The sequence below is a fragment of the Nomia melanderi genome, chromosome 2 (assembly GCF_051020985.1).
Source record: "Nomia melanderi isolate GNS246 chromosome 2, iyNomMela1, whole genome shotgun sequence".
NCBI classification, from domain to species: Eukaryota; Metazoa; Arthropoda; class Insecta; order Hymenoptera; family Halictidae; genus Nomia; species Nomia melanderi.
In genome coordinates this window covers 26739222-26767026 of record NC_135000.1, presented here as the reverse complement: position 1 = coordinate 26767026, position 27805 = coordinate 26739222, and the positions used below count along the sequence as shown (strand labels likewise).

At 52.9% G+C, this 27805-nt stretch overlaps 1 protein-coding gene across 2 annotated transcripts in view; it reads right to left on the bottom strand.

Annotated features, from left to right (window-relative positions):
• Positions 1-27770, bottom strand: part of Sema1a (semaphorin 1a) — a 184449-nt gene extending 156679 nt beyond the window's left edge. For both annotated transcript variants that reach the window (XM_031991698.2, XM_031991699.2), the window contains exon 1: positions 27448-27770. The gene's annotated coding sequence lies outside the window, so the exon portion shown is untranslated. The remainder of the gene's footprint in view (positions 1-27447) is intronic.
• Between the last annotated feature and the right edge of the window lie 35 nt (positions 27771-27805).

The following is a 27805-nucleotide window of genomic DNA, read 5'->3' as shown; positions in this document are numbered from 1 at the left end:
ACGGTCTATGCGAAGAGATTGAAATAAAGTTTTGTTATGTTCAGAACTCGATTCTTTTCTTTCCTACGTGCGAAACAAGAATCCTAACATAACCCGACACGAACTTACACAGGGTACGTCTATGAGGGTTTCGAGCTCGAGCAACCGTCACTGTGTTTGTACAGTATTGGCGGTGAGCTCCGGCGACAGCGAATGTATTAGTGGAACATCGGTGTGGGGTCAGAAATGACTGCGTGATGCGGTACTCCGAGGGTTAACGGTGAAACGGAAAGACGATCAAGAGAAGGACCGGGTTATGCATAACTCAGAGAATGTAATATCAAACCGCTTGAGTTACGTTACCGTTCTTCGTACGTTTTTCTCAGTAAACGTCAATGCTTCGTTCGAGAAGTTTACGAGCAATTCTCGTCCGGTTGAACGAACCGCAGTCGAGTGCGAATCAATCGGTGACCCCAGCAACCGTCGACCTATTAATTTCGGTCGACGTTGCCACACGGCTGCGTCTCGCGGATGCATTTCTCGAAAGGAGAAGACGAACATCCCGGTAAAAGCTGTCGCATATTTCCTTCCGAGGAATCGTTCGGTCGATGCGTTCGGCGACGCGGCATTGGATAGCTCGCTCGCGAATCGGAAAAGGTGAAGCCCACTTTACGCGCCGCGTCGAAAGAGCTTTTGTAGTCTACGGTTCTTGCTTAAAAGCTATGCAGCGCGCACTAGAACGATCAAAGGCGATAGACAGGGAGGAACGTTCGGCGACGGTGCGCGAAAGAACACGCCGGAGGATCGTGTCGAAGGGACGCGGCCGGACGGTTCGAAGGGTGCGAGAAGAGATACGCTCGGAAAATCGTCCCGCGAGACCGACGCCGACGCCGACGCCGGAGCCGAACACCGCGTCGACGGCTCCGCGGGAACCGACTTTTCTGCCGCTTAACGTTACGCACCGTGAGTTTTCTAGCCGGCTAAAGCCCCTCTCGCGCTCGATCCGCGTGAACGGAACACGACGGAGGGTGGTTCGGGTAGAGGGATCGATATTCGAACGGCGGAAAAGAAATCTTGGTAAGGAAAAATACGCCCGCCAGACCCTCAGGGATAAGGTAGACGAGAGATAAAATCTAATTTCTCCTTTCAAGTTATGTCGCCGGCAGGAGTGTGCGTTGCTCCTTTAAAAGCGACGCGTTATTGGCGAAAGCAACTTCATCTCCGCAGAAATTCAATATCGTCGCGAATTACGAATTCAAAAACTCGTTTCTGAAAGCAAACTTCGGGCACGCGACGAACGGCGAGCGCCACCGCAGCCCCCTCGGGCATATTCGCGGATTCCATCGCGGATTCGTTAACGGATACGACTAAATCTCGCCGCGAGATATCTTACCGTCGCGGTAATGACGCGAATCGACGCCCGTCCTTTTTTTCCTCGTCCCGTGCCTCTCCTCTCTCGTCCCGATGCTCGTTTCCCATCGAGCCGGGCAGGGGTTAAGCGTGTTTCGCCGACGGCGTTGGAAATGTGGCTGGTCGAAAATGGAGAGAAAGAAGAGAAAGAAAAAATGAAAACCCATGAAATCGTCCCGCGAGAATGCTTCCCTCTGCGAGTGGATTTTTGGCGCGGAGAACACCGTCGAAGGGAGAACGTGCCGTGCCGGCAGTCTGTTCGCGTTCCCAGAAAAAGAACGGCTGCCGAGAGGAACGATGGTCGAAAGGGGATCGATAGCCGAACAACGGGCCAAATCCCGATGGAAAACGTGTGGAAAACGCGGGTACGTTGCTCCGGCACTCGTCGCGAATGCCGAGGGAGGGCAAAAGTCGCGGCGGCGGCGGCGGCGGCGGCGGCGGCGGCGGTGGAACAGCAGCACCGACGGCAACGGCAACGACCAGGCGACCGATCGAAGGCCGTGGAACAAAACCCAATTAAGTTCGTCCAAGTCCAACTTCCGTCGGGCCGTTACACGAGAAACATTTTCTGGGTGGAACCGGTTAGGCCATTTAAGCCGCGTCCGCGTGCACCGCTGCCACGACATAATCGAATACCGGCGTGCAAAAAGAATAACTCATAGCAGCGCGGCAAAAAACGTTCACCGCATATTGGACCCGATCGAATGAAATTCCTGCGCGGCGGGTAACCCGGGGAGTAAGTCTTGTAGGACCGTGGAACCATTCGAAAATCTATTCTTCCGATTCACCTATTACCGAATCGCCGCGTTTCCTCCTTTAGACGAACATCGGACGGTCCTCCCGGACGGTAATTTAATATTTCATTCGTCGATCCGCGCGATGAAAGGATCGCCGATATTACAGGAATCCCGAGTACGAGGCGCGTGTAACGTATTCAAAATTCAGCGGACCGCGTTTCATTTTAGGAAAACCCTGCCAAAAAGATAGATCTCGTTTGAACGTGGCAGGAAGATCGGAAATCGTTTGTCAGGTAAGAGTGGGGGAGAAGAGATTGCGGAAAATTGAAATCCTTTGGCGAGAGGCAGGATATATCGCTGACCTACAAGAAAGATATTCGCCGCGGGCCGCGCGACACGCTCGTTACCGGCGTTACCAGCCACACACGTCCGTCTCCGGCCGCACAAACGCAAAAGTAATCTCCCTTGTCACCTGTCGCTCTTCGGCGAAATACTTGATGTATCCCCCGGTTGCGCGGAGGCATTTTTATCGACACTGTCCCCGGGGAGCCGCGGATCCGGTGTATTCCTCCCGCGGCCCCTTTTCAGCCTCTGCCTTTCGTCACCGCGCGTTAAGAATTCGACCTCCTATTAAAAGCCATTCCAGCCACCCCGCCGGAATACCCTGGCTCCGTCGCCCGCGACGGAATCAATGCGCCGCGACGTACTTTTCAAAAGAGATTTACCGGCCCGGAATCGATGCGAACCGAGCGAAACGCTCCGTGCATGTTACTCCGGTAAAAGTTTAAACGGACCAACGCGGAAACTTTCGCGTCGCTTCGTTTATCATAAAACGCTTCCGCCGTGAAATTTTTAACGGGAACTATTTAAACTGTAGTCCGTGACGCACTGTCGCTAAGGAACTTTCCCTGGAAATTTGAACAATTTTGACCTGGAAAGGGACCGTCGCGGCGACTAATTCGGACCGACATAATTAACATTGCCAGACGCTCATTCTCCTGGCAGGATTCGGTGCGACTGAACAACGACTGCGCATCGAATAGATTGATCTCTAGAATAATTGCCAACGTTTCGGACAAGGTTCGTCGGAAATGTGTTTGAAGGATTCTAATTTTAGAAGATCGAAACGACGAGTAAAGTGTCTTTCTCGATGAAGTGAATGCGAGGGAGCGAGTTCCTAGTGTATCCTGAACCTACCCATAATTCTCGGATGTAAGACAAGCTTCCGGCGTGTGGCACATATGGCATTCATTCGATAAGTTATCGCCGGAGCGGTGTATAGGAGCGGGAATCGCAAAGCTGTAAAGCCCTGTCCAGGGTCGGGACACGCATAGAACGCGACCCTCGGGCTGATGAGAGTCGTGTGTCATGTATGTGAGTCCAAAGATCGCCCTCGGGATAATCTGTCCGTCTAGTTACGCTCCTGAGATTAGCACGCCCGCTAATTAGTCGGGATATTAGAGATTTGGGGGGAGCGGAATCGATCGAGCCCGTTTTATCGACAGCGTCCCGTAAACGCGTCAACGCAGCTATGTACAGTTTCGGTAAATTGGATCCTGTCCTGCTTAAATTCACCTAATTCACGTTGGCCTCCGCCCAACGGGAGAAAAAGGAAGCGATACAATAATTGCGTTTCCCCGTTGCCAATCGTGCAATTCTGACGCGTTTCGCCGGAGACGTCATTACGGGCTCGCCTGCGAACGGTCGACGAATCGATTCACTTTTGTCCGACTTCGATCGCTCAATGTCCACAGTGATTATCGCTAATACGAAAAGGAAACCGTAAAACTCGCCTCCCGCGAGAGACCCGTCTTCTTTACCTTTTCTCTTTGAACAAGAGAAGTTACTCTCGAATAAAATTCCAACGAAAGTTCCCGGCGCGGGCGAAAGTTTTTTAATTTTCATACTAATATTTTCGTATCCCCGGCGAACGTCGCACCTGAAAACGTCGCGTCGGTCGGCCGTTCGTCAAGACGCGAACACAATTAAACTCGAGCTTTAATTACGCGTTTCCAACAAAGCTGTTTATTGTTTCGGCTGTTCGTTGGAACCCGTCCGATTCACGGCACGGTTACGAGCCGAGTCTCCAGTCAAATCGAGTCGAGCCGAGTCGGGTCGGGAAGGGTCGGGTCGAGTCGAGAAATCCATAAAACAGCCTTGCCACCGGGAAAGAAAGGAAGAAAAGCTTTCCGAAGTGGTAGGATACGAGTGGTGTTCGCATTCGGACGCGAGTTACCCTCGCGCAAAGTTCTCGCGAAGCCCGTTGTTCGCGCGTGTTCGTAACGCACAAGCGTGATTCGCGGGCGAGGAAAAGAAACGAGGGGCGAAACGGACGGGGCGAGGGCCGGGGAAACGAAAGGGAACAGAGAGGAAGAGGGACGGAGAGGGAGAAACGAGAACGAGAGCATGATTTGCGAGACAGGACAATTTCCGCTCGCGGAAACGTGTAACGCACGGGGAACTTCTCGAGAGTTTCACGAGAGATGGAGAGATAGGTGGCCGAGAAAAGATCGACGAAAGGCTGCGCGGGGTAGCAAAGGAGAGGAAACGTGGTGCGAAGCGAGTTCGAGAGGTGCCACCGACTCGGGAGCGTTCCCGTCCAGAGGGGAAAAAGCACGCGCCTTAAAATTCTGAGAAATGGGTTAAGGAAGCTCCTCGAATCCACCGAATATAAATCATTTCCGACGGCAGTAATTCGATTCTTGCGCATCTTCGGACCCCTTCTGGCGTCCTCCCTTTTTGTCCCATCGCTACGGAGGATTCAACAAAATTACGAGTTTCCCCCGCGCGCGCGCGCGAGCACGAGCGTGAACGCGAGCGCGCCGTACTGTCAGCATTCCGTGATTCATAAAAATTCCAGGAAAATCACCGCGACCAGTTTCCGCTGTTCGAAATTCTGCTCGAAGTTCCGACCCGCGCGGCAATTCGCCTAGAATAATTACGATCCCGGCCCCGGTGCAAAGGCTGGCTTGACCGTAATGAAGCCGACGTAAATAACGGCGTACAGAGCCGGTTACTTTTCGACCCGGGAAACAACTGGTGCCGGCGGCAACGGTCTCGGAAATTATACGACGGCCGCCTCGCGGCTACCAAACACGCCCTGCCCTCGCGCAAATCCGTATCCGATGAACTTCGAACCCCGGAGTATCGATTTGTCCCAGTGACTTCCAAATGTCTTCGAAATAACGTCGCCGGGCGAACGAGAGGGAGGGTGGAGGTAACCGAGGGGTGAACTAGGGGGTAAAGAAAAGCAAGAGAAGCCGACGGAAACTTCGATTTACAAAGCTGCTGGAAGATTAACTCTCACGGGCAGGAAATTTGTGAAAAAAGGGGACGACTCGTGCTCGCCGGAATCTTGCGCGATTGCTCATCGAAAGAGCTCGTCGCGAGTTTGTTCTGTAAAGTCAAGGTAAAGCTTGTTTTCTGTGAAGCTTTCATAATTCACGAGCTATGAAAGAAAATATTAGAGTTGCCTGTACGTACAGAGGCATCTTCATGAATTCGGAAAGGTCTTTCCCGAAATGAAGCAACATGTAATTTAGGTTCTTCGGTGGGTTGACATTCCGCCATTTTTGTTTCAAGAGAACTTTCCTTTATTATTTAACTACAGAATAGAAATTTGCATTCGAACTTTACAAGGTACCATAGAAAAACCTATCATCTCCGATAAACATATTCAAGTCAGTTTAAGTTAATTTAATTACCTACAAAAGATTCACCACTTACGGATGCCCCTAATTTTTCGAACGTTATAACCACTACGTGGTATGTACCTTTGAAACCGGTATTCACCGTGTTTCATACCCCGGAATCGCCGGGTCCTCAAAGCGCGTCAATAAATTAAGAACGCCGCAAGATGATGATCGCGTCCTTTTGTACCGCGAACAAAGGAGGGAGCGTTCGCGGCGACGTCGCGCGGAATTGGTAACCGCGTTTTAGCGCTACGGCTGACAGGGTGAACAGAAAAATCATGACCGCCTCGATGCGCGAGACGGTGTCGGATGCGCGCACATGCGTCACGGTGAACGGGAGTATCGGTCGACTTCCGTAACGCCAAGTCGAAACTTCGTTACGTCGTTTCCGAGTTGCAGCCGGGCTCCTGGATTTCCACCTCGATTTCTCTCCGTCCCTGTTCCAGCGAGCGCGCCACCCCTTTCAGCCCCGTCGCGTCGCCTTTTCGCGCGATCGACTTTCCATTCGAGAAGAGAAAGAATGTTTCCTCCGCGGAGCCGGTTCACGGCGCGGCCCGGGACGCGCCGGGTGTCGGGCCGGCGAGGGGTGGAAATTGAATTTCACCCCGATACGTTGTAACGATGATTTGCGCGTGCAAATCCGTTTACGACGATTACAATAGCCGCTGGCAACAGATACGCCGGGAACAAAAGGCAACCGGCACGAGGAGAGGCGAAACTCGCCATCGGTGTCGAAGGACGGGTTGTCGACGCGGCGATCCTGTTCCTCCTCGGCGGAAGAGCTTCATCCAATACGGACACGTCGAGCGCGTTACTCAAGGAGCAACGCGGCTCGTGATCCGCGAGGTCGTGCATTCATTTCCTCAGAAAAAATGGGGAGAATCGATTCCCTTCGACGCGTCGATTCATCCGACCGATTCGATGCGCTCGTCGCGGCAACTCGTCCGTTCTACGCGCTCCGCGAGCGAAGAGACCCATCCTCCGGACGGTAAGGCCGATAAAAATAAAAGTCCGTATCAGTCGCAGCTCAATTTCGAAACATTTCAAAACGCGCGTGCCCGGCGAGAAGCATTATTCGGAAGGGGCCGACGCGATTTACGCGAATTTCTTTGGAACGGCCGCGCGCAACACGGTAGCCGAAGAATAGCTGGAGCTTGAACCCCCGCTGTTATCGTCCGCCACTCGAGAAATATTGTATGCGACTCGACTACGCCGGCGTGCCTTGGAAAGTCTGGTACGAAAATACCCAGAAGTTCGAACTTTGATTTCTTCATGAGCAATGCCAATCTGGCCGACTATATTTAAACGAATTGAAAGGCTTAATGGAGGTTGTAGCTTCGCAAACCGAAATAGCGTTCGCGATCGATCTTCCCAGTGGCGAGCGTCGCGGGGGGAATCGGCGGAACCGTCGCCGGAAAACGACGCTGCGCGGGTGTTCTATCGCGCTCGGCGAGAGGATCGAAGAGAGAACGCGCCGCGACTCTCGACGACAGGGTATCCTCGCGTTCCGCTGCGGCGACGATAAACGGGACGAAAAGAAAGACAGCTTTTCGCGGCCAGCTTACGGCGGAGATAAAAATAGTGGCACGCAACCCCATTCCCGGCCGGAAACCTGGACTGGATTTAAACGCGAGAACACGTTCGACGAGGAGCGTTCGTTAGATGGCGGAGGCTTAGCCGACGATCGCGCGACGAGCGACGTCCCGAGGAAGGAGCGAGGACGGCGCGCTGCTAAGAAAAGCATCCTGTTTTCGCGGGATCGGTAACCCCGAGCGACCTTTCCCGGCGAAACGGACGAATCACGGGGGAAACTACCGAATCGGCCGTTGCTCGCTTGTAACTGAAAATACTGCGTTAACGAGTAGGCCGTTCGCCGGCGGCGATAAACGCTCCGACAAAAGCATCGCGCTGCGCTCCGAATTGCGAGCGTAATCCGTGCAGCAGGCTCGAGTATCGCGAATTCGCGGATACGGCAAGATTTATGTCGGCCTATCCGCAGGAAATAAAAGCCTGGATGGGGTATTAAACTTCGATCGGACCGATCAAGTAGGGAGGTGTGAGGGTGGCCAGGCGGGGGGATGATTGTCGGTGACAAATTGGCGGGGTTGAAAATCGACATACGCGCCCGATGCCCCGTGTATCGTTAATATTCCGGCCGGCGCTGTTCCTCCACGGCGTTCGGGACGGAATTTGAAAATTTCATCGGGCAGATGTATACTTAAAAACGCGGCGATGGACCGCCGCCGTCCTTCCACCGTTCGTTTCCCACGGCTTTGTTTCAGTCCGCGCACGGTTGCCGGGCGAACGGTCAGCGCGGAGAGCGCGCATAAATTTTTAAGCGTCACCTCCGGGGATCGAACGGTCGGGAATCCCATACGCGGAACGCGACGCGCCGCTGCGAACGATTATACACCTTGAATCGCTAACGGGATGAAGATGGGGAAAAAGACGATCGACGCGCGTTCGGCGAATTCCAGTTTCGCGGGAGAGCGACGCTGAACCGAGGAAAACTGGATCGAGGATGTGACTGACATTTCGTTAGAATTCTTGAACCGGAGAAAGTGTTGCGATGAAATTTTCACTGAAATTCATTATCCTTTTGACTACTGTACGCCACATATTGAGTTTCCTGTATGTGATCTTTTTGAACGTACACCACTATAGCGGCACAATTCTTCCTGTGTCATTAATAGCACATTATAATTTAATCTAACGTAATCGCACAGTGGACAATTCTGTCAGTCTTAAATAGTACTGATATCATATTAATGATATGCAGCCCGCGTCAAACCTTGCCGTGCAGAGATATAGCTTCCCGGCTAGTCCCGCTGCAGCTAAAAGGTTAAGGTATTATTATTCTATAATGATAATCATTGTACTATATGTTATGTCACTTCGTTTCCTAGGGTTATAGACCTTCAAGGACCAAAACACATTCAGCAGGCGTCCATTCCAGAAAATTAACTTTTTGGCAGAATGTCACCAACTCCGCCGATCCGGCCCCCTGCACGGCGAGACGGCGGCCATTTCGTCGATTTTCCTCGCGGCGCCGAATAGGTTTTTCGCAGTTTGTTCAAACGAATTTCGCGGCACGCGGCCCGCCCGCGTCAAGAACAACGCTCCGCGGCCCGGCGTGGCTGCGGTGGAAGCAGGCGGAATTAGTGCGAAACTTTCTTAAACGTATGAGAAGTTAACCGAGACTCTCGCCCTCGCCGCGTTCCCTCCCACTCGCTCCCCCCTCGTTCTGTGTGTTTCTACGGCTATTTACGAACCGCCCGAGCACTTCCCTCGAATTAGTTGGGAAACACAGCTCGAGCGCGGCGAGAAAAACTCGCGAAGAAAATCCCGACGCAGCCGCAACGCTGTAAAGTAGCGTGGCTTCGTAGGCATCGCGCGACCCGAGCGTTTTCTTTACCTCGGCGCCGAACGATTTCTCGCGGAGCGAACGGAATACGTTAGACGTTCGACCGTCGGGATCGAGGATCCGACGAGTGCACGTTGGATACGCGCGAAATCTGCGAATCCCAGCGGAACGCGAATTATAGTCGAATAACGGGGCGCCGTGTTTAACGCGCGCGCACGAGCCCGAGAAAGGGAAACTCGCGGCTGGGAGTCTCTGCGAAGGCGGCACTGTGGCTGGCTAACGAAAACAGAACTTTGGACAAGAAGGAAGTCGGGACGCGAAGGGCGTGCTGCGAAAGGAACGTTAACGTCCGCTCGCCCGCTCCGAGTCACAGCGTGGAAAAGGGCGTAGAGAATATTAGAGGAGGGTAAGTAAGGAAAGTGCATGCGGTTTGTGCGCGCGGGGGACCGTGACTCATCGAGCACCACATGCGCGGCGGCGGGCGCAGCTTACACAGATGCGACACGGGCAAACGACACAGATATCCGCTGGCGTTACGCGGTTTCCTGTAGGTTCAGCCCTCGGCTGCGTCTCGTAAATCTCGGCTCCATCGGCCGAAAACTTCGCGACGACTAATTCCAACGTGTCGTTAGGGACGCGTTCAACACGTTCGCCTGGTGCCGCCGCCGATGAACGAAGTTCGCAAATTGCTCGAAAACAATTACCAAAACGAGGATCGGCGGCGAACGGTAATATTCGGTAATGTAAGTGACTCGATAGTCGAACGTGAGGGGTGCTATATCGGATTCTTAATGATCATTCCTAATTGGTATTTATCTTCGTCGTAAAAAGAGAAGTAACATTCTATAAAACGCTCGGAATTCCCGTGGCGGGGGACGAATAATAACGGCGTATCGATTCCCGATCGAGACCTCGGGGTGGCCGGCCGGTCGATCCGGGTTTAATCGATCGCGCGACACTTTTCCCAGCGGGCGGCCCCCGCATTACGATGAAATACGTCGGCAATAACGGCGACTGCGCGCATAGTAATTAGGACCTACAATTAGTATCTTTGCGCTCCTAATTTCGCATTTACGCTGCGTAAATTTCGGCCGTGGAGATAAGTCACGCACGAACACTCGTAAAGAAGATATACCGGGGCTGGCGGGAGTCATTAGAAGAACACGCGTGCATTCCACGCGAGCTTGCGCCGGCACTCGTAAGCTCAAAGGCATAAAGCTGATGTACTCTCTCACTCTCTCTCTTTCCGACTCTCTTTCTTTCTTCCCCTCTCTCTCTCTCTCTCTCTCTCTCTTTCTCTCTTTCCGTCTCTCTAGCTCGCGCGGACGCGAGGCAGGCGACTGCTGGATTCCTGTCACAGAGAACCCGCGCGAACTTACTTATTTGCTTGCTTAATTACGGCTCTTTATTCCGCAAACAATACACAATGCGGTTTCAAAAATATGCAACCGAGAAAGCAAAGTTTCCAATTTATTCCCGTCTATCGGACGGCGGAGCGGGATGGCAGAGGGTCCGCTTCGTCCCAGTTTTTCAGGCTCCATTCAGAATTCTTCGGCTTCGAACGGCTAAATGAACCCGTCGGTTATTTATACCGGTCCTAATGCGGGGGTTACCGAGAAGCGCGCTCGAACGTCCGACTAGAAAAATTGACAACGTTCGCCTTCCTGGAATTAATAACGCGACGAACCGACCGGAATAGAAGCGACCGGGGACGCGGTGTACGTGGGAGCGTGGCAGGAAGGAGCCCAATCGAAATTTGGTAACCATAAATTATTCATTCGACGAGAAATAAAATCGTCCGGGTCGGGGGGGTGGTCGGAATCGTTGGAAAATTGATGCGGAGCGTGGGTTCGGCGCGGTCTGGCCTCGTGTTCCCTTGGTCGCAGACGGCGTTTCCACGACCGAGGACACCGGAACGACGTCACAAAGGGGAGCCAGGACTCGCGACAGACGGTAGGCGGTAGGCGCGGCTCGGCCGAAAGAATCGCGCGGCGACGGTCTGGCGAGGGGAGGAGGAAGAGGATGACGATAAAGACGATGACGAAGAGGAGAAAGGAAACGCGGGCGGGCCAAGAAGCTGCAAAGCCGCCGGTAAGCCGATATAAGCAGAGTCAATTTCCAGCGAGTGTTCGAGCGGGAGGAAAGGATTTTGCTTGCACGACGACGAAAAGGCAATATTCCGTTCCAGAGCAGGGCCAGCGAACGAGCGAACGAGAGGCACCGGGCGCTAGCTGCCGAGAGACCACAAGGAGGAACGAAGAAACGCCGCGAAGAACCGTGGAGGAGGAGGAGGAGGAGGAGGCGTAGGAGAGTTGTAGGAGGAGTAGGATGAGGAACCGCGCGAGAAGCACTACCTTTGTTCCTCGGGACTTACCTAGATACTTTTCAATAAAGTTACTTGGCACCCAACGTCGCGCCGCGCCGCCGTCAAAACTTCTCCCTCCGTCGAAGGATCAACGAGGAAAACGGTGGACCGTCTCCAAGTATAACGACCGATCGGTTCTGCGATTCCAGTGCGCCGTGAAATATATATTTTCGGGGACGACGGCGTCGTACGTCGCGTTATAGTTATGCGCGATTTCGTATTCCTCGGGTATATCCGTGCCAGAGAATAGCGCGTGACTATCGAAAGCAGCGTCGCATCCCTCGCGGCCGCTGTTTCCCCGCCACGGTCGCCGAAGCGTCGCTCGAAGCTGAAAAGTTTCGTTCGGCTCCGCCGCGCTCGGCCAACCGTGCGCGAGGAATTAACACCGTAACGATCCCATTAGCCGTTCACGGAATTTCTGTTTCGCCGTTATCGCCGCGCGCGGTATCGAACGCGAATGTAAGAGGCGGGAAAGAAGAGAAAAAAAAGGAGACGCGAGGAGGAGAGGCTGCCTCGCCCCGTGAAATCGTAATCGCGGATTCTCCCCGGGAAAATCTCGATAAACCTGGATTTATGTGCCGGGGTCCGCGCGAAACGCAGTTTAAGATCGAGGATCGTCCCGATATATCATGATATCGAGGATGCGGCTGACACCGGCCGCTCTCGTATTTCCACGCGAAGACGGAAGGACGTTGAATATTTAAAAATTGTAATCCACCGGTGGAAAAGTTGGCGTCGTGCCGCGCGACTCTCGTCGCTCGTTCGGCCCTGGAAATCGAACGCGACGAGGACTAAAATTCCCATGAAGCGTTCGCTAACGAGGCACGCCGGGAACCTCGCGCGACGCTCCGGCATCGGAAGAACCGTCCAAGATCGTTCCGACGTTAGAACCGCGGCACGACTTCCGGCGATCGCGAATCTGCCGAGGAAAAATCATTATTACCGCGGTGTCCGCGATACGGGCTATGAAAACGCGGAGGGCCGGGTTGAAGCTGAGAATCGATTCGTCGCGCAGAATTGCGCGGCTTGTTCCGGCCGAACGATAATCGTCCGCTCGCTGATTGCTGGGCCACGCCGAAGGAACGATCGGTCGATAACGGATTAACCGTCGAGCCGGGAGAGAGACGACTCGGGACGATTACGCGATCTCCGCGACACTAGGAGCCAATTCCGCGGACCGCGGTGCATACGTCTTTTCCATCGTTCTTCAATTTCCACGCTCGCCCATAAAGCCGGGACGCGCTCCGAAAAATTCATCGCGACGGAACTCGTATATATATACATGTACATGTTATACCGCCGCGTTGTTGCGCGAGCACGCGCGAAATCGAATTTATCACGAAACCCTGTATAAAATGTAATTTAACGGCGATGATCATTTTGATATTAGAATATGGGGAGAACGCGACTCGGATCGATCACGCGCGCCGCACGCACGCACGCACCCACACACGGGAAGAACGAACGGCGCCGGGGGAAGGAGGGAAAACGAATATCTCGCATCTTCGACGCGGACGATGCATTGTTGAATATTTAAAAATTCTAATCTGAAAAGCCGCGGCGTATCGGCGATGTTTTCGGATCGTTCCGTGGCCGTGTCTCGTCGGAGGAACGGAAGAGAGGAGCGAGAGAACGCGGAGAGAAGAGAGAAAACAGAAACGGAGGCGTTTCGGTTTTCAGCAAGCACCTACGATAGAAATACGAGCGGCTCTCTTGTGAATGCAACAACCTCGAGAGAGAGAGAGAGAGAGAGAGAGAGAGAGAGAGAGAGAGAGAGAGAGAGAGAGAGAGAGAGAGAGAGATGCAAGAGAAGGATGAGGGAGGATAAGGGAGGTAACGGAGGAAAATAAAAAAGGCGGTGACGAAAGAGAGAAGAAGAGACCACCTTGTTGCGGCACGATGCGCAGCCCTGCATCTACACGATGCACTCGAGTAACGGGGCCCGTGCACCGCGCCCTCATTCAATGCACGCCGTACCGGTTCCATCGACTCTTCTGTCTGATTTTTGCTCGCTGCTTAACTCTTTCGAGCCTTTTCAATATCTTTTGCGAGCCGGCGTACCGGTGAAACGGCGCGCCTCGTATTTTCCGCGCTTAATATCTATCTTTTTCTCTGTTGTGCGATTTTAATCCTTTTAGTTCCGAACGATATCGCGTAATGACATGGCTGTTGGCTCTGACAGGCAGCTAATCCCTACCGGTCACGTATAATTAGTGAAATTAAACGTGCCCGGCATATCGGACCGGGACGATGGAAGGGTTAATTACACGGCGTTAATTTTTCGTTCGATACGAAAACGGGATGAATGATACGCTGTTCCGCTTGGCTCGGCGTGGCGCGTAGCAAATGGTGTCGGGGCCGCTGGAAATTCGAGTAATTTTTACTCTCTTAATTGTCCGCATTGAACTCGCACAGCCGGCGAATTTCGATCGATTCACCGTTAGTTATACCACGGGATTTTACGCGTGCCGTTCACGATATTACCAGGTAAAACACTTCGGCCGCTTAACGCTTTATACCGAGATAACTGCGTCGCGACCGGCGTTCCATATTTTAGAAAAGTGCTTTTCAATGTTCCCGCTCCGGATAGAAATCCACCGCGGCGCTGCACCCCTGGCACACGCGTGTCTTCCGCCGTGTAAAGATCCGTCGAGTATGCAGCATCTCGTAACGAGAACACGCGGGATCGGAGGAGGATTCCGTTACCAATCGTCGACGAATGGAATTTCGATCGCACCGTCCGATCCTCGCGTCGGGGATCCAACGTTTTCGGGCCACGACCGACCGAGAATCGAATCGCGAAGATTCCAGCTAAGATTGCTCGGTGAAACATGGGAAAATTCAACCCGAGAACACGTCGGCATCGTTTCGCGCGCGAGGCAGGAAAAAAAAAGGACGAAACTCCGGCAACATATTACGAATCTATTTGCGCGCGATCCGATACACGCGCTCCAACGGAGAGCCTGCCAACCGGATAAGGAGACACGTCGTCCCACAATGCGCCGGCCGAAGTGACCCGCTGTCGGGAGACTCGTTCGCGCATAAATTCCCCGCGGTACAACGATGAATCGGCCAAACATAGAGCCGCTAGGAGCGTACAAATCTATTAGCCCATTCGCCGTCAATCCCGAATATATCGATGGCAAGGGAAGTGTTCGGGACTGCCAACCCCGAGTATCTATCTCCGTCGTATGCGGAATACATCCTAACGCGAGATTCAAGCGTCACGGTAAGATTTGTCGTTGTTAGAAAAGAATAATGTCGCATAGAATGCTGCAAATTCTCATGGCGGCGAACGTGTTAACTCAATCGGATTTATGCTCGTAAATCAACGTCACGTTCCAACCGATCTAACCTCGCCAGATTTTTCCGGCGCAGATAAGCGCAGCCCTGCATTCGTTCGAATTGTCTACCCGAGAAAATACCGGAGAAAACTTTGGAGCGGATCGTCGATCTGTCGGACGAGTAAACGGTGCTCCTCGCATCGCGCGAAGCGGTCCAAGTTATACCCGATTACGTCGTATCCGAACGCGATAGGATAAACCGAACTCCAAACTGGTTACGCGAATTATCCATGGCGCGAGGCCAATTCGCCGAGCGGCGGAACGTGCCCCCGGCAAATTATTTTCCGGTGGCCCCGTGGAAATCGGCCGTGCGAGAGCAGCCGGCAGCGAGGACGGGCCGCGCGCTTTACGCCCGGTACAAGGGATTTCTTTCGCGTGAGCTCGCCTCCTTCATTACCTATGCATCCGCGAGCAAAAATATGCACGGCGCGGCGGAAGCGCATCGTACACCGAAGCCGGCCGATGAAATCTTTCCGGCAGCGAGGTAGGTCGGCTCTCGTGTTTCACGGTGCGAAGCACGAGGGGATACTCCGTTCCGTTCACGCGTACGGGAAGAATTGTTGCACCCTCCTTTGCAACTCCTGACCCCTCCTGTCGACCGTTACCTCGGTATTTAACCTAAATTGACCGAACGTAAGGATTCAAAGGGAAAGTGCGAGGAACGGTGTCAAAGGTACGCAAGCGTCGATCGATCCGCATCGGTCGAAAACAGTGGGTCTGCGGGACGAGAGGGCGAGCGTCGTACGGGACACGCGTTCCTTACGTAACAACGTGTTTCTGCTTTGTCGAGCGAAAGAAGCATACCTTAGACATAGATATACAAGCGCGACACAAGTAATACAAGTAGGCTCGACAACCTAAGACCCCGCTCGGCCTGCAGGACACACCGGAGTTCTTGACCTCGAGTGCAAAGAAAACTTGGTCTTCTAAATTTAGACGACAAAGTTCAGAACTCCGAATTTATGCAGGTTCCGAATTTCTCCAAGGACACATCACCATAGCGGCCAGTCGAGGATCGATCGACCGCTCACCTCCGCGCTGTCTCCGCGATGTAGGGCGTCGGGCGAATCGCTAATCAGCCTTTACGAAAAACTTGGCGAAACCTTGCCCACGTTGCAATAATTAAACAAGACGCCGAATCGATGTCGAGCTTCGCCTTGTGCTTGTCGGGGATTTACATCGTGTATGATCCGCGGCAACCTCGGCGTCGCGATCCCCCTTCTCAAAGAAACTTATTCTTACAAATCTTCTTACCGTGGATCGAAAAGTTTCTCGCGCGCGCCGCGCCGTCATCCCCGCGGCGCTCGGTCGACCCGTCCGTCGGTCCGTCCGTCCCCCAAATAAACTTCAAAGTGTATCCGCATTAACCTCACCCGGGGCGGAGACGCTTCCGCATTGAAGCGTGGACACACGTGGCCGCGGGTAACGGCGGACCCGTTCTGTGCGGCGGTCTCATTCAGCCGTGCTCGCGGAAGAACCGGGAGCAGCCGGCCTGCTATTTCGCGTCGGGCTGGGCGCCGGCTAAGCGCTTCTCTGCACACCGAACGCACCACGTAACTACCTCCGGGGGCGGAACGGAGAAAGAACCGCGCGCGGCAGGGGAACGGGGTCAGAGGGGAGCGAAAGGAGCTAACGGGGCCAACGATAGGACGACTTCTTTTTTCATACGTAGCATGCCGGCGGACTGGATAAGCGCACGAGGGCTTTCGAGCTAACGCGAAATGAATGGCGGAATGGATAACGGGAAGAGATTGTATTGGACGCAGCGATAACTACGAAAATAGATGAACAGGAGGAGGGTGCCCTCGACTCGCAGTTGATTTTTCGGTCGATCGTTCTCCGCAGCGACGAAACCGTGCCGTGGAATGAACTTTCACGGGTAGGAAATTTCTGGAACAACAGGGATTCGGTGGAACTGCGTTTCATCGCGCGTCGGAGAGGGAGTTTGTTAGGGAACTCGCGCGAGCCGTAAAAAGATGGAAGCGACGTTAATTATTATCTGTCCCCGAACGACGAAAGATAACCGTGTTGTTCCGTGTTCTCGGGAAACCGTGAATCCGGCGGCGGCTCGGAAAGTGTATCGGGCGATCGGTGGAAATCGAGCCGCGATGGAATTCCAGCGAAATCAGCAAACTGGAAGGAAGAAGCGTGGGAGGAAATGGAAACGCGAGCTGGCGAGCGAGATTCCAGGAGCGTCTAGCGGGCCGCGCGTATCCGGAAACGATAAATATACCGTTAGGGGCACGCACACGCGGGCGCGCAGCATCCCGCGCGTCTCGTTCACGGGGAACCACCTCTCGCGCAAAGGGCAAGAGATAATTACAGGGAGCGTTCGCGCAAAGGAGCGCGCGCGGCCGGGAGAGCTGAATATATTACATCTACGTGCCCAAGGAGAGAAAAAACATCGGGGTGAATAGGTCTCGACGTATACTTGGAGGTAAAGGTGTAGCGAGCCGGTGAACCCAGCAGAGCCATAAAGAGAGGTTCGGCACGAAAAAAGGATATCGCGACAGCGGCGAGCGACACCTCGCTCGGTGCTCTGCAAAGCAGCCCCATCCTACCTTAGTTTCCCTTTTAGATCGCTTCTAAAAATTTTTCAGGTGCCGAGGATGATGATCCTGCGCGACGGGATCTCGGCTGACCGAAACGCTCAAAAGGAAACTCCCGCAATTCCCTTTGCCCAGCGCGTCGGCTGATAACAACATCGCGGCGTTCAACGATTAATCGCGTAGCTTCAACTTCGCTGCGCAACGCGCGTGAAATTTCTGCCGGACCAAGGGCGGCGTAAACACACGGCCGAACAGATTTCACCGGTAAGCCTGCGTACGCGGCGATCGTTACGTAGGCAGGGAATAAAGCCATAACCGTAATCGCCTGGTTAGAATTTTATGGTTATAGGCAACATATTTATGAAGTACCTACCGAACCAGGAGTAGAGTTCAAACTACAGCGCGCATGTGGGTCAACCGTACATAATCCCCGGTACAGAAATTCATCGCGTACAAGATACATAGAGGCGCATGCACGAATACGCTCGCGCGACGCGTGCGTGTGTCGCGCGCGCGGAAGTTTCAATGAGATACGTAAGTAGGTATACACGTAGACAACCACCGTGACGTTTCGCGCGAAGGGACGACGAGCGTTGTCGCGTTTACGCGTTCATCAAATTATCCCCGCAGGAAAGAGGACATCTGCGTTGGAACAGTGGAATCTGTAATAACGGAGCAATCGATTTTCCGTTACGAAACGTCGCCTATTTGTACGGGGATCGCGTAGATCGATAGCTTATGCTGTTGCTAGATTCATTCGGACAAAGCAGCTACGAGCACGAGACACTTGTTCGAATAACAGGACGAGCGAATATTAGGGTATCCGCGCGCGAGAGCTCTATCCTAATTCTTCGGGACGCTTCGAACGCCGCGCGTCAACCGTGTTGAGCAAATTGAATCGCTGATACCGTATTAGCCGATGGCGTGCATCGACCGGGGGCTGGAGAGGAAAAAGGAGAGGACAGAGCAGGGGTGTGGGACGGGGAGAAGAGAAAACCGAACACTTTCGGGCTCGATATCGCGTTCGGAAGCCGAGCTACCGTAATTCTATGGGTGAAATTAACGAACCGACTGAATGGATGCAGAATAATCCTGGCGGCGACGCAACGTGTGCCGCTCGAGATAAAGACCGGATCCTTTCCCGTTGGCTGGGAGTACGGTAGGGAAGCCTTCACGGTGATTAAGCCGCGTCCGAAAGTACAGCGACGCGGCCCGCTCAGCTATTCCAAAGGACGAAGGGGGATCCGAAGCCCAGAGTCCGGAATCCGGAATCCGGAATGGGGAAAACCGAAATATCGACGAATTCGGCGCACCACCCACCCCTCCCCGTGTGCGTGAATGCTCGAAACCTATTCGCCGCTCCGCCCTCTTCCTCTTTTTCCACTACCCGTTACCCAGTACCCACTATCCTCTATCCCCTATCCGCTATTCCGCTTTGCTTTCCTCCTCCGCACTCGATCTCCCCCTAACCCGCCCCTCGCTATCGCCTTCCTTTTGTTCTCCTTTCTTCCTGTCTTTCTTTCTTCGTTCCTTCCGCGGAACATCTCTATTCGGAAGAATCGGCTTACCAGAAATACCCAAAGAACCCGTCCTCCGCGACTCGGTATAACGATTCGCCGCTGGTAACGATCACACGTTTCCCCTGTAACACCGAAACTATTCGAACGGATGTTTCCCGTGTTTGGTAAATCATTCCCGAAACATCTATCCGACGGAGACTCCCCCGGTCGTTACCGGCGAAACTCTTTCGGTTGAAAGTCGCTTCCAATATTCTCGAACGGAGTCCTTCATCGATTTTTAGCCGTGGCACGGGGACGAGCTGTAAATTCACCGATATCGTGATGCACGATCTACGAACGCGATAAATCCTGTTACCGGTACCGTGACTTTTCGTTTCAGCTCGTGTCGCGCCTACATAGCGTGCATTTCGATCCTCTCGCCACGGATTCTTTAAAGTCGGAGCTCCCCGATACCGGCGTACGTCCACGGAACCGCATTCTCCGTTCCCGGTGTCCTCCAAAACCCGGCGAATCGATGCTCGAGCCTCTCGGTAGCGCGCACTCCGCGCGAGTATTTGCAATCGATCGTAATTTCATGCCACAGCCACGGTAAATATCGGAGTGTTTCTTTGCTATTTCGAGAGGAGCTACGGCAACGCGAATTGCGAGAACCGATGCGTCGTAACACCTCGTTCTTCGGAAGTGAACTTACGATTTCCAAATGCGCGTGTGTGCGCGATCACCGATTCGCACGAAGCAACCGGAACGGCGCTAAGCGTGGAACTATTTTCATTTTACCCATGACAAAAGTACAACCAGCGGCGGAGAAACGGTTTCTCGTTCAACGTCGCCGACTGTAAATGCTGTTCTTGGCAAATTTGGTTTCCGAGAATTCCTGCCGGTTGAAACGGCGCCGGCGATTTCAGCGTAGCCCCGGTCTTCAGTCTCTACACGCTCGCAGACGAGTTAAACCTTTGAATGAGTAGCGAGGGCAGTGTTCTGGGTATGCATAGTCTTCGATTTTCTCGGAAACGCTTCTTCGACTAGGTCTTCGACGCTTTGTAAATCGTCGTTTGTGCGCGAGTCGTGCCACGGGTGCACTCTTCCGCTCATCGTTCCTTTCTTACCGTTTCTTTCGTTCTACCGAGCCACCCAGCCAACCAACCACCCCCCCCCCCGACTACCGGACGTCTTTCCTTCCCTTTATGCAAAGTTCCGCGGTCGTAACTTTGTTCGTACGCGCGGAGGCAAATGTTATTTACGAGCAAAGACTCCAGCGTCGTTCTTCAAGCTCGTCCTCGACCTCGACCTCGTCCTCCAGTTCTACGTCCGAGGCTTCCGCGTTGCGCGGCCGCAGCCTGTCGCGCCCGGATCCCCGATCGAAATTCCTTCCGCCCCAATCAAACTCCTATTTTCCGCGGAGCCATTGTCGCGTGACGATTACGGAAACCGGGGAACACGGCGAACGAAGTGGAAGGAGGGAAACAAACGAGCGAGGAAAGTCCCGGTCCGCGCGGCGCTCCGAGAAAAATGTACACATTATCAGCGTGACAGCTCGATTTCCGACGAATTGAAAGACACCGATATCCCGGGCGCAACGCTGAAACGCGCCCCACGGTCTCGCACGGTGTCGACTGTTCGCCGCGCCGATTGATTCGTCGCAACGCGTTACTTTCGAAAGCGTTAACCCCCAGCCCTCGTCCTTCGACCCGTTGAAACCGAGGCGACGCCTCCCCGGCACGAATTCCGGTGGCTATAAACACGAAAGTCGAAACTCTCACGACGTTTTCGAGCGTAGCCGGTTTCGAGGTGTTCTTCTCGTCCGGTGCCGGGAAAAAGCTTTCGAAACGGCGGCGCGCGGGAGGTGTACAGCTCAAAAAAACGGCGGTGGCGAGCGTGTAGTGGAGCGTCGGGTTCACCGCTCGCGCTCGATGGCGGGCGTGTCGATTGGAAGAAAACAACCGGCGACTATTGAATCAGCGAGAACCCCGTCGCTATTCGTATACGCGCGACGATAGGCACACGAGATATCCGCATTGCGGTTACACGAGCTTTTTAACACTTTGTGCCTCTGCACACGCGAGTGTGTGTACGGTACGCACCACCGCAGCCAGTAAACATCGAACTTGTGTGTCGATGACTGCCGTTGGGTGTCGTCCTGTGCAAGCACAAAAGCGAGACAGAGACGGGGGAGGCGAGTGATCGAGGATGGCGATTACGTCGAGGGTGGCAGAGGGAATTGGAGAGGGTGTGGGCGACCGAGCGGAGGACCGTGGGAGAGAACGGCGGTGAGCGGGGGGAAAGGGAGAAGCGGAGAGGACGACGAGGGAGGGAGGTCAAAACACGATATTAGGTTTGGACCCGGTCTCTGTATGCATGTGTACGCGTACGTACCGACGCCGGAAGATCGCGGAACTAAACGCGAGCGGAACGCTCGGTACGCCCCTGGAATTGCATCCATTTTCGAGAGAGACCTCAGTCTCCCCTGATAAGCTATATACGCGAGTCTACATTGCCGCGGAGTAATATATCGCGAGGCGAGATGTCGGGATGTATACGAGATCTCGTGAGAATCGGCGGCGGCCCGGTTCGATCCACGACCGGTCTTTCATCCGGTCGGCTGTACCACGAATACCCACTCGCCGGCTTGACCAACGAATCGCCTATCGTTCGAATCGTCCGCGTCATCCGACGATGATCCGCTCGGGTTTCTCTCGTCCATCATCTTTATCAATGGCAACGCGGGACACGCTGCCCGACGAAAACTCGGGAGATTAGAATTAATTTCGGCCGAGCGACGCGCCGGGATTCCGCCTTGACAAGGTCTGTGCCCGCAACATTGGCGAAGGGGTGAACGCGCGGCAGAGGGAGGCTGGAGGCTTCGATTGATCGCACGGCCAAGAACGATCGGCCGGCGACGAAAACGACGCGTATCCCTGACCGGCCTTGAACAGACGACTTTGATGGAACGACCGACACATCGACCACGCGCGGATCGTCTCCGCGATACGCTTACAACCCCGCCCCGACCCCGTCTCTCTTCGTGTTCACCCTTCGCCGGACAAACTTTTTCTCGCGGCAAAAAGAATTTTATCCCGGCAGTCGGTTAACGGCTGAGGCAGTTTCACGAATCGGCCCGCGCCCGCCCCCAAACCCCCCCGTTCCGCGCGCCTCAATGGAACCACGGTTTTTACGAACGGCCGAAACGGTTTTACGTGGGAGAACCCCGGCCACGGAAAAACTGTTATTGTCGCGATAAGTTTTTTTTCTTCTTTTATATACAACGCTGTCTTTTTGCCACGATATATTGGCCGGTCTTCCATTACGGTTTCACCGCCTCGAGCGGCGCCGCTTTACGGCGGGAGGGTATAATGCGCGGCCCGAAACTTCGCGTCGGGTTCGAAGCGTTGTTTGCGGGAGTATCGTTATTATATTTTCGGTTACGATTTAGGGTAACGAATTTTACCGCGACTCGTTCCGAACAGTTCTACGCGGGGGAGGAGGGGAGGCACGCTTTCGACGGAATCGAGACGATAATCTGATCGCGGATGGGGACTGGAAGAGAGTGAAAGAGAGAGGAGGGGAGCAGAGGGAAGGGGAATCGAACGCCCGGAATTTTATCCCTTTAAACTCGATGGAACGTCGAAGAAACACGGAACAACCCTGCGAGGAAGAGATCGAGAACAAACGGCTTGAGGTGGTCGGCCACCCCCGATCCCCCGCTCCGAACGCCGCGCGCCCCTTTGTCCGAGAAGATCGCGTTATCGGTCGACAAAATATTGTTATCGTGCCGTAGCGATGGTGAATCACTGATGCGAGAACGCGGCGTACAAAGGGAGCCGTGCAAACGGAAAATCGATAACGATTGACCGGTAAACGTATTGACCGGGAGCATCGGGTATCGTGCGGGACCAAAGTGAAACGGAACGGAACGAGACAAAGAAATCGTGGCTTAGTATAAGACTTCTGGCACGACAGCGCGCCGGTCGCGGCCGTTGCGACGCGAATGACCATTTGGACGTTTCCACGTAATCGTAGCTACCCCTTGTGTGCCACCGTTCAAGAACCTATGCAGGCCACGCCACGTAACCCGTCCTGTGCGACTTGGCCGCAACAACAGGCTTTCACGAAAACACATCCCTCGTAACCTTCCCTTCTTTTATTTCCACCACTCTCGTCCCCCCTATTATAGGATTCCTGTTTCTCCTATGCATCGACTACCATCGCGGTCATCGGTGAGCAATGCTTTCGAATTGCTTGGGAACAATTACAAGATTACAAGTTTTACGAAACGACTACGAGCTGCTTGTAAACGGCTTCAAAATCTCGCGTTACAGATAGAATTAACGGTTATCTCCATGTATCTTTTGCAACGAAAAAATAAGAGATGCTTGAAACACTCGAGATACTCGAGGCAATCGGAACGTTAATGATCGAAACCGAGAAGTCCGTTCACTCGCGAGCTTTCCGCCTACTCGATTTACAGAACCGTTTTTCCACGCGTTCCGTCGCACCGTCGCGGCCAAAGGGACACCGCCAAGTTACGTGCACAATTATCGCAGACGGTGTAACTGCCGAGGGAATCGGATGACACGTGTTCCGCGAAGCCGCGCGGGGCGCAACTTCGAAACTAGATACAGCGCTGTGTTAATTTCGCAGGAGTACGCGAACCAGAATCGTTGGATTCGCTTTAAACCGTGTTTGCGCATCCCGTAAAGGGTGCGCGACACTTACGAGGCGTTTAGGGGAATAGCGTTGCCATCAATCGCTCGCGTCAAACCCGCTTGAGAACGAGTTGCTCCCATTTACGACGCGACTCGCGACAAAATTAACCCCGGATTGTCGAGAAGAGAAGGAGCGCCCGATGGACCGTCTTCGAAATTGTCGAACGACTCAACTCGAACTGCTCTCGCCAACAGAGTCTCGATATTAATATTATCATAGTTTATATTATTATTACTCCGTTTCATTATGCGCTAATTAAATGTAAACATTACGAGTACAGGGCTTACGCAGGATCGCGCGAGTGCAGCCAGAGGTTGCTCCGAAATGTGTGCCGATATATCGACAGAAAATACCGGGAGCGAGTCCGTTATCGGAAATGCATGTAAAATTTACGGCAAAAGTGGACGCCTCGAGTTCGCGAAGGTAACCAAGGTTCGAAAGGAGGTTCGACGGACGTCCGACGAGCCGATGCAAGCGACTTTCCATTAATCTCCATCGGTACCGGCCCGTAAATGGCTTGCACCGCAGCTTGCTCCCTAAAATCGATACGGCCCTGCATCGCGTTCCCATTATTAAAGATCCTAGCTGGCGCAGGGTTACGATTGTTCCCGTGGCATCCCGGCGGCTTGATAAATATTCTGGAGGATGCGAGGAGAACAATCGCCGGGTAACGACCACGCTCGTGTCAGCTTGCGCCCCGATCAACCGAGAAGACGACGCGACGCTTTTCTACCAGCCAAGCACGTAGCCTGCATTAGCGTTACACGAGGGAACGGTTATAATAGCTGACAAAATTACGAAACGCCTCGTGATCGACCGGTTCCCCGTACACCTGTCCGAGTACTCGAAATTCGAGCCAGCTACGAGTCGTTCCCGAAGAATCGGGACAATCTTCCTGTCCTTCCAGAAATCCCCCGAGAAAAGACTCTTCTTAACACCGTTCGCACGTATTCAAATGATTATTATGTAACACCGATGTATAAAGCTCATATATGAGGGTGAGAGGTATTCGTTTGAAAATGTATCAATGATTTCAATTACTCGGTGAAGAGATCCTTTCCTAACCCGTGAACGTTCGGTTTCCTTCTGGCGTTCGCAATTTGAAAACAGAGTAATACGGTAAATGCATGTGTAAATGAATAAGTAAATAAATAATTAAATAATAAATACATAAATAAAGCTGTATCTTGTCGAGCGGTTCCGGTTGGGAATTGTGTAAAATCACACCCCCGTGCTCAATAATGGAATGGAGTTGTAAACGCTCGGCTCGAGCGGACCGTCCGTACGGTCCCGGTTATCCGATAACCCGAACAATTGTGCTTATTTCGTTTCGTATCGGTCGGGCCTATGTATCGGGACGACAATGACCGGGATTTACCTTCAGATCGTACGGATCGATTACAAATATCCTTGGTACACGAACGCGATATACGGCGGAGTAAGGGATGAGGGATGGGAGGCGGCGAGGAACGGCGAGGCGAGGCGAGGCGAGGCGAGGCGAGCGGAGGAGCAACGAGTTCGACGCACCCCGTACACGCCGGACGCGTCTATTTTCTGCCGGCGTTTATTGTTTACGACCACGTTACGCAAACAAAGCACGGACGACATTGCCGAGGTGCAGAATCGATTTTGCTATCGGTAACCGTTGATTTCGCGGACGAATTTCTCCTTACCTGATCCGTTAATCGCTCGAATTATCGGATACAAAGTTCGAGGAACCCTTTAAAAGAGAAATGAAGCCGAACTGACAAAGATTTTACCACCGCAGATCCAACAACGGCGCGCTTTGCATAAATATAGATGCGAAGAGCAAAATACGGAATAAGGAAACATTCGTTATAAATTCAGTGCGGATATATACAATAATGTTCGTGTAATGCTATTTTCGTATACCGAATTTACATGTTGGAGACACGTCTCATGAATATCATACATTTCACGGTCGGGGTGGTCGAGTTAACTCGTCGTTCGTATTCGAATTTACCCTTCTCCCTTCCTTATATTCGCTTAACCAGCAATCCCTGCGTTTTGTCGACTCATGATCGTTCGTTTGTCATTAAGAACCATTCGCATGTTTTCGAACATCGGCGAATTAAGAACTAACGCGTCACGTAAGAAACCCATAGGGTGCGAACGGTTTAAGGGAAGAAGACACTAAAAGACGTTCAATGCGAATGACTACTCGAAACATCGCTAAAAAATATAAGAACCCGTAGACTAGTTACAAGCTTCTTACAATATTCTCAATTCAAAATTATCTTGGAAAAACTGAGGATTGAAACAAGACTAAACACGAAACACTGTTGAAAGATCAAAAAAGCCGTGGTAGCAAATATAAGAATGCCGCAGGGTTAATCCTTCGCGCTCGACAGTTCTCTACCAGAAATATTCCAAATTTTCTAATGAGATGCAGACGATGTATCTCGAAACTACCAAATTAACCCCTTGCACTCGAAAGTTTTCTCGTTGGATATACTCGTAATTTTCTAATGAAATATTAATGGTACCTTTCATGACTAACATAGATATAAACAATACACATAAACAACATAGACAGAATTGTTCTATTTCAATGCTTCATTTATAATTACATTAATGAACTTTGATATTGAACAGTATAATTTTGTTCTGTCCAGCCAAATGGCGACTGTGAGTCGCCTTTCGAGTGCAAAGGGTTAAAGTGCGAAACAATATTACCCGAACATTTCGTACACCGACGTATTACCTCGAATATTAATATTTAATATTCAACATCAAGCTTTCTAATTTCGCTGCACCGAATCAAGTGGTGACTGACGGTGATCCCTCGAGTGCGAAGGGTTAAAACCAGCGGCACCCTCCTCGCGTATTTCCCCGTTCCGCTCGCGAATGGATTCATCAAAGTCGTATCGCGGCGGAACGGTTCGCAGTCGGTATCAACAATTAACAATAAGCATCAGGCATCATCTCTAGGATTCCCGTGTGCCGTGGCGTGCGCGAGCGAATATTTTATGCAGCCGTACGTGCCCGAAAATTCAATGCCAACCGCCGCGAACGGACACGAATTTAATTGCAGGGTAAACGCGGCACGCAATCTCGCGAGTGGCCGGGGGAGGGGGTGAATTAGCGAGCGAACGAGCGAGCGAACGAGCGGAGGCGTTTCCATTAGAATTTTCGACGTTCGACCCTCGCGAGGACGCGGCAGCGTCCGATGAATGAAAACTCGGTGGCATGCACCGTCCCTGCGTCACCCTCGTGCCACGTTCGTGAATCGTTCAAGATCCCACCGGAAATCACCCTTCCGAGGACCGTGATCCTCTCTATTATCCTCGTCAAAAAAAAAAAGTCCCTCCGACGGTAATAACAACGATGCATCTTAATCGCGCGCCGGATTGTCAATTGAAACGGGGACGAATGAAACCGAGAGACAACAATGTGGACGCACGGGAACAGACAACACAAATAACGATGATGTTTAATGGTTGAGACTCGGCGCGTGCGAAACGACGTTGTCACATTATCTAACCCCGAAGAATCATGGAACGCCGACAGCGTTTCCTTTTGTACCCGTACGTTTCGCGAGGCGAGCTCTCCTCGATGTATAAGGGAGGAAAAAAAAGAGAGGAATAATTCACGTATTCGCAACGTGAAATCTCGAAGCGCACACCGCGAGATGATCGTCTCGCGGAGGGTAATGAACCTCGCGCTGGTTTGTGTATCGGATCGCGAGGAGAAAAAACCGGACGAAGTCCGGTGGACACCGTCGACGTGAAAAGCGTCGGTTGAAACGTTCGTTGTACTCACCGCAATGCAGTGACCTCCGCGGCAGTTTCCCTCGTAGGTCGTCGCGAGAGTCGTGTAACGGGGGTTGAACGAGGGCTGGTGTTCGTGACAGGAACCACCACCGCATAACCAACAGTCACGTTTCGTATCGGCACATCGGTCCGCGGAACGGTCACTTTCTCCAGGCAGGCACACACGGCTCGATCTCCAGCACACAGCGGGCCGCGTTTTCTTTCTCGGGGGAACGCGGGGCGCCGCCAAGAAAACGCGGAATTAGAGACAATTTTTCGGGCTCGCCAGGGCCGTCGAATCGATGTGTGATGTTACACTTCCCAGCTGTCTTTTTTGATTCTGCGGATGTGCCCGCCGGCAACGCCAT